This window comes from Odocoileus virginianus, chromosome 18, assembly GCF_023699985.2.
Source record: "Odocoileus virginianus isolate 20LAN1187 ecotype Illinois chromosome 18, Ovbor_1.2, whole genome shotgun sequence".
Lineage (NCBI taxonomy): Eukaryota > Metazoa > Chordata > Mammalia > Artiodactyla > Cervidae > Odocoileus > Odocoileus virginianus.
This window is the reverse complement of record NC_069691.1, coordinates 20,623,030-20,641,717: the sequence shown is the minus strand read 5'-3', so window position 1 is coordinate 20,641,717 and position 18,688 is coordinate 20,623,030. Positions and strand designations below refer to the sequence as shown.

General features: G+C 37.3%; 1 protein-coding gene across 9 annotated transcripts in view; it reads left to right on the top strand.

The window, feature by feature from the left end:
• RFX3 (regulatory factor X3) overlaps positions 1–18,688 on the top strand; it is a 427,651-nt gene that overhangs the window by 149,575 nt on the left and 259,388 nt on the right. For 2 of the 9 annotated variants that reach the window (XM_020879414.2, XM_070480418.1), the window contains exon 2: positions 12,248–12,315. The exons of 6 other annotated variants lie outside the window; for them this stretch is intronic. The gene's annotated coding sequence lies outside the window, so the exon portion shown is untranslated. Of the gene's footprint in view, positions 1–12,247; positions 12,316–13,110; positions 13,213–18,688 lie in introns of those variants that run through there. One more of the 9 variants, XM_020879412.2, reaches the window with a different exon arrangement.

Genomic DNA, 18,688 nt, shown 5'->3' with positions numbered 1-18,688 from the left:
TACGTACATACTAATACCCTGATTTGTTCATCTTTTGTGTCAGCATTTGGAAGAGATTGTTAAAGTGGCAGTTTTAGTACATACTGGCAATTACAGTAAAGAGCAGAAATTAGATATTTGTGACCTATTATATTTCATTAAAAGACTTCCTTTTTAAAATGGCATCGCTTATTCTGATTACATGACAGCTGCCCTAAACAGATTAGAAAATACACAGCTTTAGCTAAAGGTAAAATCAACCTCTTAAACTCATGGCATAGAATGAGTAAATGGTAAATAGTATAAACTGTTTTTTAACAATGAATTTTCTTTAGATAGAAATTTTTATCAGTGATTAAGTGCCATGCTTTTTGTGTGTGTGTGCATTTCTATAATAATAGCTTATCCACAGTGACATTTTCCCATTGAGGTATTTTAATACACCCATCTAATATTATACTAGCTTCCTAGTAGAGAATGATATTAAGAGGTGTCATAGACCCAGGGATCAACATGGCATCACCAAAGAAACTTTTTCTGCTCCCTGGTGAATTAGCATCCTAATTCAAATTCAATGTAAATACTACCTTTACCAAGCAGAACTAGGTTGTTTGGAAGTTTTACCACTAGAGTATCAATATCTGAAATACTAGTAATCCACTAGAGCCGCAGTAAGTTTAATACTTGAATATAGGCATCACTTGTACAACATTGAGTTGTCTGCTTTTCCAGGGAATAAATTTATTACGTGGCTCTTTTTTACAGTCAGTGATACTTCTGAAGTGTTACTGTCTTTATTTTACATAGTGACTGCATACCACTGTATAGAAGTCATGCCTGTATTCTGAATTGTAGTTGAGCTGTTCGGTAGGCTGACCTGCCACACGTTCTAATAGTTAATGACTGTCCTCTTCCATATCATGAGGCATGGGTGTGAACTGTAGTTCAACCTATGAGTGAAGACACAAACATGATTAGTATGAAGCAGACTTCTGGAATGATTGCCTCCTTCAACTAATCTTGAATATAGATTTTTGTTGGGATTGTCCCAATATTAATAGAAGTCTATTGGAGTACTTGCATGGAACTGTAAAGTTTCCACAGAGCCCCAAAGTATGCTATGTGAGACACTCATGTGAATTTCACTTACACAAATATCCATGGCTACTTATGTCTTTAGCTGAAGAAAATAAAAATATCTGATGCATGTTACATGAGCTTTGTCAGCTTGCAAAATTGTTAGAGGAAGATGTGAGTCCTAGCCTTTTGAAAAGTAAAATAGACCTGAGTTCAATTCCTGGCTTATCTTTTGATGACTAATTATTTTTAAATTCTTCAGCTATTTTAAGCCCAGATTTTTAATGTAAACATGAAGATTTTGCATATACAGTTGCATTATAAAGTGAAAATAAGGTGAATGATAAAGCAAGATGTGTCTATAGAAAACTTAACGTGAGAGTCTATATTGGCACTCAGACTGGTAACTAGTATGGTCATTAGCTTTCTAGCTGACTCCTTTGGTAGGATATGAAGAGGGTTTTGCTGGAGAGGGTGGCAGCTGAAAACAGGTAGTAACATGAAACATATAATCAGAAAATAATGGTTTTCCAAGAGGAATATTATGTATGTATATTTTATTAAGTCATTTTCAGTATTAGGAATTTGTTAGAATAAACAGTTTATAGTAATCCCTCTTGTTCACAGATTCAAATATTGGGACAGGATCTTTAAAGAATACAGAACAGTAATTGATAAGAAAGATATACACTGGTCAGATGAAATACTAATTACTCTAACATAGGGTAGAATTTAAAGAATAAAGCAAGTTTATTTTATATGTATGGTGATCCTTGTATTATTTAAACATTTGACTTCTCTCCATTTTTTCTCCCATGTAAAAAGTAGGAGCAGAAGTAAGTAAACTGCCCAGCCTTGTGTAAGCATGTAATACTAAATGATAAAGGAAAACTGAAAATGAGTTATCAGTAACTTCTGCTAAGAAATAAAGCAAGAGTAGAGTCCCATAAAAATCTGATTACCTGTGGTACTTTTTGGCCTACCCTTGAAAAAATGTTCAATATACTTACACTTGATTTACAAAATGTAGTTTAAATTTTAATATATACTGTTGTTGCTGAAGGGATCATAAAGGCATTTAATTTAATGAATAGATAATATTTGCAAAAGAATAGAAGTGGTTTGAAATGTAGCAGTTTGAAGTAGCTAGTGGGATTAAACTGGTTTAGGCAATAGCTCTCCTATTTCTTTGAATAAGGTAATTCTAGCTGAAGCTGAAGTAAAGGAGGAGGTAAGGAACATACTTTGCCCTGATATTGTAAAAGGGAAAAAAATACCAGGCTACAGCGATACTTAGAGCCAAGGGGAAATAGCACTTACCATTAAGAATACACAGTTTTTCAGATAAAACTACTGGCTCTTGCCTGTAGTTCTATAAATTTTAGATTGAGTATGACTTATGAATGAGCTTCCCAGGCGTCTCAGTGGTAGAGAATACACCTGCAAGTACAGGATACCTGCCTTCAGCCCCTGGGTCAGGAAGATCTGGAGAAGGAAATGGCTGCCCATTCCAGTATTCTTGCCTGGGAAATCCCATAGATGGAGGAACCTGGCGGGCTACAGTCCATGGATTTCCCAAAGAGTCAAACCGGACTTAGCAACTAAACAACAGCAATGATTTATGTGCTCATACTGTTAAACTGTTTAACAGTATCATTTTGAAGAAGTAAATATTCCTTCCAATTGGGAAATATAAAATTTAAGTTAACCAAAATATAATTCTGTTCTCAAGCTATTTTTTTACATCAATGAATATGTAACTCTGATTTGTCATTTTGTACATATGGTGCCATTGATCACTTGTGAAAACGTAGAGTATAATTGTACCTTTTATGCTTAACTGAAGATTATGGCCAACTCACTGAAGATTCATTTGTGAGCTTCATAAATATTCTCTGTGTAAATTTTTTTCTCCTGAAAATGAAGTTTTTACTTTATAGTTATATCTTTCTTGATATTCTTTGTAGTTTGAGTTGTTGAATTGGGAAGTATATTTGCATATATATGTGTATGTACGTGAAGTCGCTCAGTCGTGTCCGACTCTTTGCGACCCCATGGACTGTAGCCTACCAGACTCCTCCGTCCATAGGATTTTCCAGGCAAGAGTACTGGAGTGGGTTGCCATATCCTTCTCCAGGGGATCTTCCTGACCCAGGGATCGAACCCAGGTCTCCCACATTGTAGGCAGACGCCTTACTATCTGAGCTACCAGGGAACTTCCTTGTGTATATATATATATATATATATGTAAATATACACAGGAAATAGCATAAACTTTCTTCTCAGTGCAGACTAAAGTTAGAATTCTTCATATTTAAATAATTGCTAAGTAAGAAAAACTTTTAACTACTAAACTAGTCCAAACTCTCACTATTGGTGAGTTCTTTTCACACCAGAGTCTTCTGTATAAAATGTATACTGCATGTGAATGCTGCTCAAAGTATGAATGGAGAACCCTGGGGGGGCGGGGGGCTGGTGACCAGCCCCAGGAGGTCTTTCCTTTTCAACTAAATATCTATGTGAGGCTGCATGTATTTTATATATTTCAATCAAAACAGCAAGTTGTGTGTAAAAATAGACCTGAGAAGCCAGTTGTTTTCTATTAATATGTTAAAGAAGTTTATGAAACTATAAAATGATGCCTACCAACCTGTCTCCTGAGAAGGTCGTATGCAGGGTAAGAAGTAACAGAATCGGACATAGAACAATGGACTAGTTCAAAATTGGGAAAGGAGTATGTCAAGGCTGAATACTGTCACCCTGCTTATTTAACTTTAATGCAGAGTACAGCATGCAAAATGGCAGGCTGCATGACTCGCAAGCCGGAATCAAGATTGCCAGGAGAAATATCAACAACCTCAGATAGGCAGATGATACCGCTTTAATGGCAGAAAGCAAAGAGGAACTGAAGAGCCTCTTTTTCTTGTAAACTCTTAATTTTTTTATTTTTAAAATTTATTTATTTTTAAATTGACGGATAATTGCTTTACAGAATTATGTTGGTTTCTGCCAAACATCAACATTAATCAGCCATAGGGATACATATGCCCCCTCCCTTTTGAACTTCCCTCCCATCTCTCTCCCCACCCCACCCCTCTAGGTTGTTACAGGGCCCCTGTTTGAGTTCCCTGTGTCATATATCAGATTCCCATTGACTATCTATTTTACATATGGTAATGTAACTCTCCTTGTTACTTTCTCCATACATCTCATCCACTCTTTCCTCCTGTCCCCCCACCATAAGTGTTTTTCCATAAGTCTGTTTTCTATGTCTGTGTGTCCATTGCTGCCCTGCGAGTAATTTCATCTATACCATCTTTCTAGATTCTGTACATATGTATTAGTATGCGACATTTATCTGTCTCTAAAGAACCTCTTGACGAAGGTAAAAGAGGAGAGTGAAAAGGCTGGCTTAAAACTCAACATTCTAAAAACAAAGATCATGGCATCTGGTCCCAACACTTCCTGGGAAATAGATGGGAGAAAAGTGGAAACAGTGACAGATTTTATTTTCTTGGGCTCCAAAATCACTGTGGACAATAATTGCAGCCACAAAATTAAAAGATGCTTGATCCTTGGAAGAAAAGCTATGACAATACTAGAAAGCGTGTTAAAAAGCAGAGACATCACTTTGCTGACAAACGTACATATAGTCAAAGATGTGGTTTTTCCAGTAGTCATGTATAGATGTGAGAGTTGGACCACAGAGAAGGCTGAGTGCTGAAGAATTGATGCTTTCATACTGTGGTGCTGGAGAATACTCTTGAGAGTACCTTGGTCAGCAAGAAGATCAAACCAGTCCATCCTAAAGGATATCAGTCCTGAATATTCATTGGAAGGACTGATGCTGAAGCTGAAGCTACAGTACTTTGGCCACCTGAGAGCCAAACTCATTGGAAAAAGAGCCAACTCATTGGAAAAGACCCTGATAATAGGAAAGATTGAGAGCAAGAGGAGAAAGGGGCGCCAGCAGATAAGCTGGTTGAATGGCATTACCAACACAATGAATATGAGTATGAGCAATCTCTGGGAGATAATGAAGGACAGGGAAGCCTGATGTGCTGCAGTTCATGGGGTTGCAGAGTTGGACACGAACAATACAAAAAACAGTGCTACTCTTCTCATAAAATTGTTTTTTTCCCTCAGAAAATTACATTTATTTCATAAAATTGTGACTATCATAAGATGCAATGGTTTTATTATTACTCTTTTTTTATTCATGTATTTTTAGGTGTCCAACATAATAATTTGTTATTTGTATACACTTTAAAATGATCAGGACAGGAAGTCTGGTTACCAACCATCCCATACAAAATTACATTTCTTTTTCTCTTTCTTGTGATGAGCACTTTTAAGATTTACTCCCTCGGCAACTTTCAAATATGCACTACAGTATTATTATAGACGATAGCCACCATTTGTATATTACATCCCCTTAACATTTTTTATTTGCAAGTTAGTGCCTCTTTAGCAGGTCACCCATTTGCTCACCTCCAATTCTCCCCCACCCCCTACTTTGGCAGCTGTCTGTACTGTTTGTTTTTTTTTTTTTTTTTTTAATGAATTTGGCTTGTTCATTTGTGTTGTTTTTTGGATTCCATATATAAGATTGTACAGTGTGTCTCTTTCCCTGTCTGACATACATACACTCTGTCCTCAAATAGTGACAGTTTTACTTGTTCCTTTTCAGTTTGGATGCCTTTTGTTTACTTTTTTCCTTGCTTAGTTGCTCTCACTAGGACTTCTAATACTATGTTAAATAAAAGTGGTGAGAGTGGTGAATTCAGCTAACAGTTTGTCAGTTTTGGTTATTTTGTCGAAGAATGGGTTTTTAGGTTCATTGATCTCTTCTGTTGCCTCTTTAGTCTCGTTTTCTGCTCTGGTCATTTTTATTACCTTCTTTCAACTTACTTTGGGCTTTGTTCTTCTTTTCTAGTTCCTTTGAAAAGTGAAAAGTGTTAGTTACTTAGTTACGTCTGATGCTTTGCTCCATGGACTGTAACCCGCCAGGCTCCTATATCCATGGAATTCTCCAGGCAAGAATACTGGAGTGGGTTGCCGTTCCCTTCTCCAGGGGATCTTCCCGAGCCAGGGAAGATCCTGGGTCTCCTGCATTACAGACAGATTCTTTACCATATGAGTCACCAGTGAAGCCTGGTTCCTTTAGGTGTAAAGTTAGGTTGAGGATTTTCTTTTTTCTTGAGGTAGACTTGTATGACTATACATTCCTCTTAGAACTGCTTTTGCTGCATCCATATGTTTTGGTACATTGTGTATTGGTATTTTTTTTAATTTTTCTTTTGATTTCAATGGGTTGTTGATTAAACAACCCATTGGTTGTTTAATTGCATGTTGTTTAATCTTAACACATTTATGAGTTTTTCAGTTTTCTCGTAACATGTAGATGAGCTATTCATTTATGTAAGTGGGTTATTAAAGTTCTGCAATATTATTGTAATTCTGTCACTTTCTCCCTTTAGGTGTGTTAATATCTGTGGTGCTCTTATGTTGGGTGCATGTATATTTACAAATACTGTTGTCTTCTCTTTAGATTGACCCCTTTATCATTACATGTGTATGTGTGTGTTAGTCGCTCAGTCTTGTCCAACTCTTTGTGACCCCATGGACTGTAGCCCACTGGACTCCTGTGTCCTTGGGATTTCCCAGGCAGGAATACTGGAACGGGTTACCATTCCCTTTCCAGGGCATCTTTCTGATTCAGGGATTGTATGTTTGTCTCCTACATTGCAGACAAATTGTTTACTCTCTGAGCCATCAGGGATCCTGTATCATTATGTAATGCCCTTCTTTTATTGTAGTAGATGTTTTACAGTCTATTTTCTTTTTTTTTCTGATAGAAGTATAGCTGCCCTAGCTTTCTTTTGGTTTCTATTGGCATTCTATATCTTTTTCCGACCCTTGACTTTCTTTGTGTGTGTGTGTTTTATATCTGAAGTGAGTCTCTTGGAGGTAGTTTATAGATGTGTTTTGTTTATGTATCCATTCAGCCACGCCATATCTTTTGATTGGAGCAGCTAGCTTATTTACATTTATCTTTTACTCTTTTTCAAACAAATAACTATCTCTGTTTCACTGAGGTTTTGTTGTTAGGTTTTTTGTTTTTCTTCCTTTTCAGACTTGTTCTTCTGTCTTCATTTTCTTGACTCTGTTTGTTTCTATATATTAGGTGAAACAACTGCCTTCCCAATCTTGAAAGAATGGCGTTGTGTTTGGAGATGAACAGTATCTTTCAGCCTCACTGTAGGTCTTGGTTGTCTGTTGACAAACCTTTGTAGTTGTCCAAGCAGCCTGAGTTATTCCTGATAGTTCCCAGCCTCATCAGTGTTCCAAAGGGAAGTAGCTCAGTCAGCAGCTATCTTCAGTCAGAAGCTAGACCTTCAGACAGCTTTTTAAGAATGCAAATATATACAGTCCTGTGGGATTGCAATCGTAAACACTGCTGGTAATCTGGAGGTGTCTTGAGCATCACTTGCAAAAATCAAGGCTTCAGTCATGTGTATAACCTGTTTTCTGGGAGATAGTAGAGAACTGTTGCAAGGTCAAGGGATAGCACAAAGATGGTGTTTCCTAGCCTATTTTCACTGGGCAGCTTTGTAGTCTCTAGATATGTTTGGCAAGCCTTAGTCTGCCCCTCAAGCTAAAGTTATAGCCTCTCAAGCTAAATAAACTCTCCTTTTTCACTGACAGATCTAGGATATGTTTCATTCTGCTTACTCTGTGGTGCCTTGAGGATGATGCCTGCTACAACTATCTTTCCAATTGTTAATAGTCCTGTGGGACCCAAGAATGCCAGCCCCCCGGTCACCATAGCCAGATAGGTGAGCAAGGAGTGTTCCCTGTGTGTATTGCCCATGCCTGCCAACTTCATTGAGACAGCAGGAGAGCTCAGGACTTGGGTGAGCCCACCACTTTTGGCAGGGCCTCGAGAGGGTACAGGGTCAGGGTGTACCTGACCTGCTAGCACCTTCGTGGCGGAAGGGAGCAGAAAAATGACCAGCTCCCAGTGGCTCAGACAGTAAAGAATCTGCCTGCAATGCAGGAGACCCAGGTTCAGTCCCTGGGTCTGGAAGATCCTCTGGAGAAAGGAATGGCTACCCACGTCAATATTCTTATCTGGAGAATTCCATTGATAGAGGAACCTGGCAGGCTATAGTGCATGGGGTTGCAAAGAGTTGGACACGACTGAGCAACTTTCTCTTTCTGTCCCCATAGAGTCCAGTCAGGTCTCTGTCCTTCTGGTAGATGCTTTAAGACTATGAGTGCATATTATTCACATCCAGCCTAGGAGTTTTCAAACTGCTGGTTTTGTGCTGGTGTCTGGAGAGAGTGAGTGTGAGCTCAAGCCCTTTAAAGTATACCAGCTCCCTACAGTCCTTTGGGTCTCTTGGGTGTGAGCCCAATTGTTTTCATAGCCAGATGTTTTGGAGGCTTGTCTCTGTTTCATGTCCTAAGGGTTGGGGTGCCTGATATGGGGCATGCACCTCTTCCTTCTGAGGGAAAAGCTCTGGATTTGTGAAATCCCTCCCAGTTGCAGGTTGCCATGCTGGGATGAGGTTCTTGGTGAGGCTGCCTCTGCTCCCTGTTGTGATCCGGCCTTTTTTACTGTTTGCCCTTTTACTGTTTGCTGGCAGAATTTTTAGTTTTAATTTTTTTGCCCAGAGGGAATTATTCCATATGTAGCTGTAGGTTTGGTTTATCCATGGGAAGAGTGTAGGATCTTCCTATGCCATTTTCTTGAACTTTCTCCTTCCATTTTATTTTCTAATATGATAAATGAACAGACATAACCAGTAGTGAACTGAAGCTCCTTTTAATAGCTGGAGAGAGCCAGTGTTATTCATATCTTCTTAAATCTTTACTCAGTTGTCACATTGCTAACTTGAAACTAGCTATATTGGGAATATTTACATTATGAAATGAGTTGAAACCACAAATTTGGCATTTTTGAGGGTGAAGGGAGGAAAGTTGGCTGATAAATTATATACCACTGCACAGCTTGGTATAATACACATAAACAAAAATTCTTTGGTATTCTCGAAAAATTTAAGATCGAGACTGGCTCTGGGACCAAAAAGTCTGCTAATCATAAATGAATTACTTTACAAATTCAGTTCCAAAGTCTGTGCTAATATATGATCAAGGCAGATAATTAGCCGGGGGTTTTGTCTTTAGAGCCACTTTACCAGTTTCCCCTATAGTGCCTTCCAAAAAAATTAACTTCATAAAGTGACATGAAGATACATCATATCCTTTGAAGTTGACACCCTGCTAAGTTCATAGCTAATTACTTGTTGAGTGATCAGAGACTCTTAGTATTACAGGGATATACAACATTGGGGATGAGAAAAGATTCTGGCCTTGAGTAGTCAGAGAAGTCTTTAGGAAGGAGGCAAAGTATGATGATATGGATCTTAAATGTTTTTAGGGAGGTGTGTTGTCTAGGTATATGGGGAAGGACTTACTCACGTGGGAACCAGGAGAATCAGATGTTAAAGAATCTGCCTGCAATGCAGGAGACCCAGATTCAATCACTGGGTTGGGAAGATCCCCTGGAGAGGGAATGGCTACCCACTCCACTATTCTTGCCTGGAGAATTCCCTGGACAGGCAAACCTGGCGGTCTACAGTCCATGGGTCACAAAGAGTCTGACATGACTGAGCGTCTAACATAACATAAAGGACAGTTATAAAGACACTGAGAAAGTTAGCATAGTATGTGGGAGCAAATGGGGTGGGACCTGAATACAAAAAAAATACTCTGTTTTGTTTGGCATTGAGTACCTAATCAACTTCTAGCATATTGCTAAGCACATAGTAGTGACTCAGTGTTAAAGGGCAAGATGAAGATACTGGGATTATCTGGGCCAGAGATGAGAAGAAAGTCATTGTAGGGTATAGAAGGATAATAAGTTCTTGTGGGGCTGGTGTGGAGTTTTGAAGGAGGGAGCATCTTGCTGTGATTGTCATGGCAGTGAGTGAGCTGCTTGTGTGTGTGGATCATGTATATTAAATATTAGTATATGTGGCACCTAACAGTTGCAATTCTTTCTTAAATGAGTAATTGAATAATATTATATGAGAACAGGCTCTAAAGAATGAATTGGATTTTAAAGTTAAGATTATAAGTGGCAAAGATTTGTATTATCAGTGAACTGATATGGAGGCTGAGAAACTTGTGATAATTCAAGACATGAAGAGATCCTAAACAGTTGTGTTAGTATTAGAATGAGGTAGTGGAATATGTCTTCAAAGAGGAGATGTTACTTGTAACTTGTCTGGAGAGGAGTAGAAGACACAGATAACTGTAGATTATCTTGACTTTTCTTACTTGATATTCAAGTTAGGTGGAGAAGGCAGTGGCACCCCACTCCAGTACTCTTGCCTGGAAAATCCCATGGATGGAGGAGCCTGGTAGGCTGTGGTCCATGGGGTCGCTAAGAATCAGACACGACTGAGCAACTTCACTTTCATGTTTCACTTTCACACATTGGAGAAGGAAATGGCAACCCACTCGTGTTCTTGCCTGGAGAATCCCAGGGATGGGGGAGCCTGGTGGGCTGCCATCTATGGGATCACACGGAGTCGGACACGACTGAAGTGACTTAGCAGCAGCAGCATTCAAGTTAGGTACAGGTGAATGTGGTTGAAGAAAAGAATTAGAGCTAAAGGAACTGGTAGAGTTATCTTAGAAAAATCTAATTGTAGGACGTATCACTCATAGTCATTTTGCTTAAAGTTATTATGAAGTATTTAGTCACTTGTGTGTGTGCATGCTAAGTTGCTTCAGTCGTATCTGACTCTTGCGACCCTATAGAGTGTAGCCCGCCCATCTCCTCTCCCCATGGGATCCTCCAGGCAAAAATAGTGGAATGGGTTGCCATGCCATCCTCCAGGAGATCTTCCCTACTTAGGGATAGAAACTGTGTCTCTCTATGTCTCCTGCATTGACAGGTGTTTCTTTACCACTTGCGTTACCTGGGAAGCCCATGTAGTCATTTAGTTTAAAATAAATATGTACAATAATGCCTCATGTCAGAAAATATATTTCATGATGATAATAAAGTAACAGGAAAATCTGATAATAGGGTTAAAAATTTCCAAGTTATTTTTGAGAACTCTGATGTGTTAATTAGTGTTGATTATTGCATTTTTGCTGTAACTGACTTGTAATCACCTAAATACACAGCAAACACCTGTGATTATTTTAGTGATCCTTGTCTTGTCTTGTTTAAGTAACCCTGAAAATGTGTATTTAGACTGTTCCCTGTTCATATATACTCAGCTGTGCCTGTTTGCTTTGTTATTTTTCAGAGTTTAATGGACCGACATAAAAATTTATGGCAACTGTCACTTAATGTCACCTTTACCTTTAAAGAAAAAAAGAAAACAAGCAAAACTAAAGCATGCCAGGCAGCTATGATGCTGTTTACAGTTGACTAAATGATAGAGAACTCTGTACCTAATTTATATCTGATATCATGGGCCAAATTTAGGGCAAAAAAGATGTGAATGTATATCAATAATACTTAATTACATTTTTGTATATCAGTGTTACCCTAAATTTATTAGCCAATAAAAATCATTAGTTTTAAAATAATCTTGCCCATTCGTCTCCAAACCAAGTATTTCTTTTTAAAATTTCCATAAAACTGAATAATCATATGTACTTAGTTCTCCAGTTTGTGACCTGTTTGTATATTATTTCTGTTTTTTTTTTTTTATTTTGAAGAAATAAATGTTATTATTTTTAAGGAACAAGTAAATATATATTAGCTGCTAATCCGTTCTCCCTGTTGCTTCTCTGTATCAGGCTGCTCTCAGAATTGGTTGGTCTGTCATCTTCACAGTTTAAAAGTATAGATTTTTTTCAAAGTATTCTTCTCTTCATTATTTTCCCTCACTTATATTTTTTCCTAATTATTATGTTCATAATGTTTACTTGCATTCGAATTCTTTGAAAAATCTCTCTCCTTTTGTGCAAAATCAAAACAATATTTTTTTTGGCTACTTGGAAGCTTTAAAAATATACAAAGAAATACAATAAAATAATTCATTTGTATGGTAATTAGTATTTATCTAGATTCAATAATTTAAAGTAATCATATAGTTTCTAGATATCAAAGAATTCATTTTTAATGTTAACCTAATTCTTCTTGCTTTTAATATTTTAGGCCACTTGGTCATTCTGGCATTTTATGGTAGAGAATACATTGAGTTTGGCTCATGGAAAGAATATGAGGTAATTGATCCATGTTCTCTATAAATTATGAAGTAAATGTACACAAAACATAGAGTACTTTAATATGTCAAATATGGTATCTTATGTTGGAATTTTTTCAATAACATTTTAAATATGAGATTTTGAGATAGGTTTTTCATTTCTTAATGGTTAACAGTAGCTAATATGGTAAGGAACTTTATTTTCATTACTACTTTATATATTTAAGACAAAACAATATTAGAACTCTTCTTCACATTATATGGTTACAATTAATATTTTTAAATGCTTCAGATAGCTTAGCTCTCTGGGGCTATAGAAACCACAAGAGCGCGCCTCCTTCCTATCCTCCTCCCCATGCCCCTTTAAGTAGGATTAGAGGCATGCTACACTGTAAAATACTAACAGCTAGCGCACACAGTCTATGGGGGAAGTAGAGAGAAAGGGCGTCGAGGCTCCTATACCGTGAACTTTCTAGGCATTTAGAGGGTGTTCTAGTGAAAGCAATTGTGAGCCTGACAGGTTAGTCTTTTCCTGTTTCTTCAGTATCCTCGTGTCAGCATGCATGTGCCTGTGTGTGGTTAACCCTGAAATGGCACTCAGCTAAGTGCATATGCCACATTCATTTCCATAGTTGTTTCATAGATTACTAAGCTTCAAGCCTGTATCAGAATCAATTCAAATTAAAGATAGTAAAATATAGCAGCTATCCTTATGAAATCCAGCCAATGGCATGGTAGTGTGAGAATCAGTAGATATTAATTACGTGGTAGAATAATAGGCTAACCTCCTGCTGATGTCATAATTCCCCTACTCAGTAATGTGTTGGTTATGTAAGAAGGTGCAGCAGTTTGTGTGAACTTCTGCTTCCACTACAGCAGTACTTTAGAGAGAGGCTTTCCATTGGCATTCAGAAAGGTGAAAAGTGCAGAGGGGGTGGTGGAGGGGGTGGTGGGAGGGGCATAAGAGGGATGGGCGTCGAGTCTGAGTACACGTACGCGGTTCATCATCATTGGGCTTTGAGACTGTGTTTGTTCCCGAACTGAATTACATTTTTACCTTCCCACATAGTTGGAATGCAACTAAGATGCAGCCCATTCAAGGTGGTAAAACATTGCTCTTTTGACATTTCTTTAGTCTTCAGCTTCTGTGGGAAGATAACCACACAGTCTGCTGTTTAAGAGACTTAACTAAGACTGAGAAATAAGCTGGAGCTACTTCCTCCATTTCAAACCTGTGGTTTTGTAAAAGTCCACAACAGGATGCACCGAAAATTTCCCTATGTGTTTTTCAAAATTCTTTATCAATATGAGGTTGCAAGAAAGATAAGGTAAATAGTTCTATGTCTAAGATCTTTGTAATATGACTTCTAACAAAAACTATGCACTCATGTATAGGAGTTATGACTTAAGAGTTATAATCTTCATCACTGTTAGTACATTTAAAGAGACTCAGTGCCGACTCTTTGAAATAGTTTTCTTAGGAAATTTTGCAGCTTTATCATATTTCTTAAACCATTTGAATTGTCTTCTAATGAATGAGTCTGATACTTATTCCTTATCATTCATTCTTCATGATTGAGGGCATCTGATATAGACATTGATATCATATCTAATAATTGTGAAAGCTTGTGTGGGCCTTGAGAAAAGGGTTTCCATAATATAGTTCAGTTAAAAGTGCTTGCAAATAACGTTTGTGAAAGATAACTTGAATCATCCTGAGAAGCCATAGAGAATAAGTTTCTATGTGCTCTCCTCCCACTTTTTCCTTTTAATCTGACTTTTGGACTTTGTTTCATTTTGATAGTCTTAAACTTCTTTGTTATATGTGAAATAAGTAAATTGTCTTGGGAGGGGGAGGAATAGGGAAGGAAAAATACTTCTCCTTTTTGCGTAACATACGGGATGTAAATTACAATATACTTTACATTTACATCGTCGATCACACTTCAAAAACTATAAAGGTCTTCTGTGTGGACAGCATCTCACTCAGCTTTCCCACTAACTAGTTATTTGGGACAGTATTATGTATGTGAAAACCCAAGTCCAAGAGAGGTTAAGATGCACCTTTTGAACACAGTTACACAGCAGGTAGCGGAAAGTCTAGCATGTACTCCCAGATCTTGTGATCTCCAATGTTCCTGTCCACTGTATTAGTAATTTTCAGATTGTATTTTCCAGTCAGGTTCTGCAGGAGCTGCCTTGGGGAATGTTGGAGGCTGCCGAGCAGGTCCGTCTTTGTCTCCTTTCCTTTGGAGGCTCTGGGAAGTATTTCACTGGGGGTAGGCTTATTTAGAGCCACTGCTCTGTGCTGCTTTTCTCTGTGCAAGGGCTGTAGAAAAGCAAACTTACCCCTCTAAGTGACAAACACGGCTATCTGCCTCTTTTCATACTAACATTGTGGATCTAGAAATAAAAATTAGTCTGCCAGCCCTTTGCTTACTTCTGTTCCTTGTCAACTGAGTACTTACTGAATAGGGACTGAACACAGTACACAGGATACATGAATTGCTGGCTTTTTATGAGGGCCAATGACAGTTGGCTTGAAAGTAGTAATATAGTTTTTTAATAAAAATTAAAATAGAAACTGTTCATATTAAATATATCAAATCTTGGTTGAAGTGACATTTAAAGGCATTATCATTTTTATATAATTTAAAATATCAATTGTACTTAATAATCCCAAGCCTGGTGGTCAAGCGTGTGTTAGTCGCTCAGTGTATTCAACTATTTGTGACCCCAGGGTAGCCCTTCCGACTCCTCGGTCCGTGGAGTTCTTCAGGCAAGAATACTGGAGGAGGTAGCCATTCCTTACTCCAGGCGATCTTCCAGGGATTGAACAAGGATCTCCTGCATTTGCAGGTAGATTCGTTACCATCTGAGTCACCAGGGAAGCTGCAGTTAAGCATATCCATTCTTAAAAGTTGTTTCATCAGCTACTGTCTATGTATAGAGCCTTGAAAATTCTAGATTTCAGTAGCATTTATGAGTAATGCTAATAGTGTCATGGAATGCTTCCTTCATCATATTACAGAACTCTAGAGTCTTTGATAATAATGAATTCCAGAATATGTATTCAACTTACCCAAGCCTTATTGTAACAGTCTATGGAATTACATATCTGCAAATAGATAATAAATTTCATCACAGATTCAGCAAAAACATCATGAAATTTAATGATGGTTGGCAGAAAGCAAAGGAGAACTAAAGAGCCTCTTGATGAAAGTGAAAGAGGAGAGTGAAAAAGTTGGCTTAAAACTCATTCAGAAAACTAAGATCATGGCATCTGGTCCCATCACTTCATGGCAAATAGATGGGTTAACAGTGGAAACAGTGGCAGACTTTATTTTTGGGGGCTCCAAAATCACTGCAGATGGTGACTGCAGCCATGAAATTAAAAGAAGCTTGCTCCTTGGAAGAAAAGTTATGACCAACCTAGACAGCATATTAAAAAGCAGAGACGTTGCTTTGCCAACAAAGGTCCATCTAGTCAAGGCTATGGTTTTTCCAGTAGTCATGATGGGTGTTAAGAGTTGGGCTATAAAGAAAGCTGAGCACTGAAGAATTCATGCTTTTGAACTGTAGTGTTGGAGAAGACTCTTGATAGTCTCTTGGAGTGCAAGGAGATCCAACCAGTTCATCCTAAAGGAAATCAGTCCTGAACATTCATTGGAAGGACTGATGCTGAAGCTGAAACTCCAATATTTTGGCCACCTGATGCAGAGAACTGACTCATTTGAAAGACCCTGATGCTGGGAAGGATTGAAGGTGGGAGGAGAAGGGGACCACAGAGGATGAGATGGTTGGATGGCATCACCGACACAATGGACGTGAGCTTGTGTAAACTCCAGGAGTTGGTGATGGACAGGGAGGCCTGGCATGCTGCATTCCATGGGGTTGCAGAGTGGGACACGACTGAGCGACTGAACTGAACTGAGAAGTTTATCACGTATTCAAGATAAGAGTAATTGTTTAGACTCAAATCATAGCTTTCTACACATTTAATGTGTCAACAGTTTTTTACCTTTTTTATTTTTAAATTTTTTGATTGAAATATAGTTGATGTACAGTATTATATAAGTAAGTATACAGCATTATGATTCACAATTTTAAAGGTTATACTCCGTTTATAGTTGTTATAGTTGTACAGTATATCCTTGGAGCTTATTTGTTTTTTACATAATAGTTTGTACCTTTTAATGCCCTAGCCCCATCTTGTCCCACCCTTCTTTCCTCTCCCTACTGGTAATCACTAGTTAGTTCTCTATATCTATGAGTCTGTTTCTTTTTGTTGTGTTTACTAGTAGTTTTATTTTTTAGATTCTACACATAAGGGACATTGCACAGTACTTGTCCTTCTCTGTATGGCTGTGTAATATGAGGATAATGACTTTTGCCTTGCATCCTTATGAAAATTTAAAAAAGGATATATATGAAGTACATAATTCAGTGCTTGGTACAGCATAGTGGCTACTAAATGATACAGTCATGCCTTAGAGATATTGCATATTCAGTTCCAGAGCTTTGCAGTAAAGGAAACATTGTAATAAATGAGTCACACAAGTTTTTTTGTTTACCAGTTTGCATATAAAAGTTGTGTTTACACTGTTCTGTAGTCTGTTAAGTGTGCAATAGCATTATGTCTAAAAAAAATAATGTATATCCCTTATATATGCAAAGTATTTCTTAAAGACATAGCACATTTATACTAAGTATAGTTTGAAGCACTTAAATATTTCTGCTTTCCTTTTATTTTTAAGAGAAATCTAGCAAAATTAAAAATGTTAAATGATTTGTAATAAGAACAGCTGTGAAGGATTTATGATTTGAAGCTGTCATTTGAAAGAGGAATGAAATTAAACTTTGATTCAGTGAACATATTAACTGCTTTTTAATCAATATTTTAAATTAAAGGTAATAACATTTGAAAGTTTACAGAGCCTCAGGGTTATGACATTTGGCATTATTTTAAATGAAAATTATTTTGTTATTATTTCAGAAGTTATATATGCTTAACATAAAACATTCAGAAAATACAGAAAGGCTTCCCTGGTGACTCAGATGGTAAAGAATCTGCCAGCAATGTGGGAGACCTGGGGTCGGTCCCTGGGTCAGGAAGATCCCCTGGAGAAGGGAATGGCAACCTGCTCCAATATTCTTGCCTAGAGAATCCCATGGATAGAGGAGCCTGGTAGGCTACAGTCCATGGGGTTGCAAAGAATCAGGCACGACTGATTGACTAGACACACACAAAGGGAGTTAAAAAAAAAAGCATTCTCCTCAAAGCTTACTACCCATCTGCTCACAAGATTGCTGTCACATCTCACAATTTCCCTAGTGAGTTTGTATGGCATTCTTGGGTATGCTTCTGGCCACACATGTGCATGTTTCCTTTCTCTTATAAACACAGAAATATGTGCATATTCTCTTAAAAGTTGTCATGTGATTTGTTTTTTAACTTTTAACACTCATATCCTTTCATGATAATAATATCATATGCATTCTTTTTGGCATATCTACTTAAGCAGCTCTCTAGCTAGACATTTAGGTTATATTCTGTATTTTGGGTTTATGGTTAATTACTGTACATACATCCTTGTGCTTCATCCAATAATTTTCTTTAAATGAGTTCTTAGGAATGTAATTGCTTAAGTAGAAGGCTGTGTACAGTTCAGTGTTTTTATCAACTACCAAATTGCTCTCTAGATGGATCATGCCACTTCATACTTGGAACAGTAACACTTTAATGTTTAATTTCTTTGCATGCTTTCTTATACTAGGTGTGATCACTTTTTGTAATTTTTTTTTTGTATTTATGCCAGTCAGATAGTTGGGAAAAAAAAATCTCACTTGTATTTGCATTTCTTTGGTAACTAATGGCAAATTTTTTAAAAAGCATATTAGTCATTTTATTTCTTTTGGTGATTGTCCACTTATATCATTAGTACCCTTTCCTGTTGGACAATGTCTTCTTTTCCTCCTCCTTCCTTCTTTTAAATTTCAAGATTTCTTCTTAATAGAGGGACATAAACTTTTATTTATAATTAATACTCTACATATTTTGCCATTTAAAAATATTTGCTATTTTTCTCTTTTTGGTTTGATCTTTTAGAAATATTGAATGTAATAGAAAAATAGAATATAGAATGTATCATTTTTTTCAATTGATACTCCTAAATTATAATAAGACCATTATAAGTCATGATTCAATACATGGGTTAAAGATTAGATATTTTAAAAAATGGTGGTAGTTTTCTGACTGGAAACCATTTTGCATATGAGAAAGGTGGTGAATTGCTCATGTTAGATATGTTTGCTGTAATTCCAGTTTCACCTGCAAATAAAGAAGAGTTGTGATTGAGAGAGATATTTTGATGGAGTTAGTTGTAGTTACT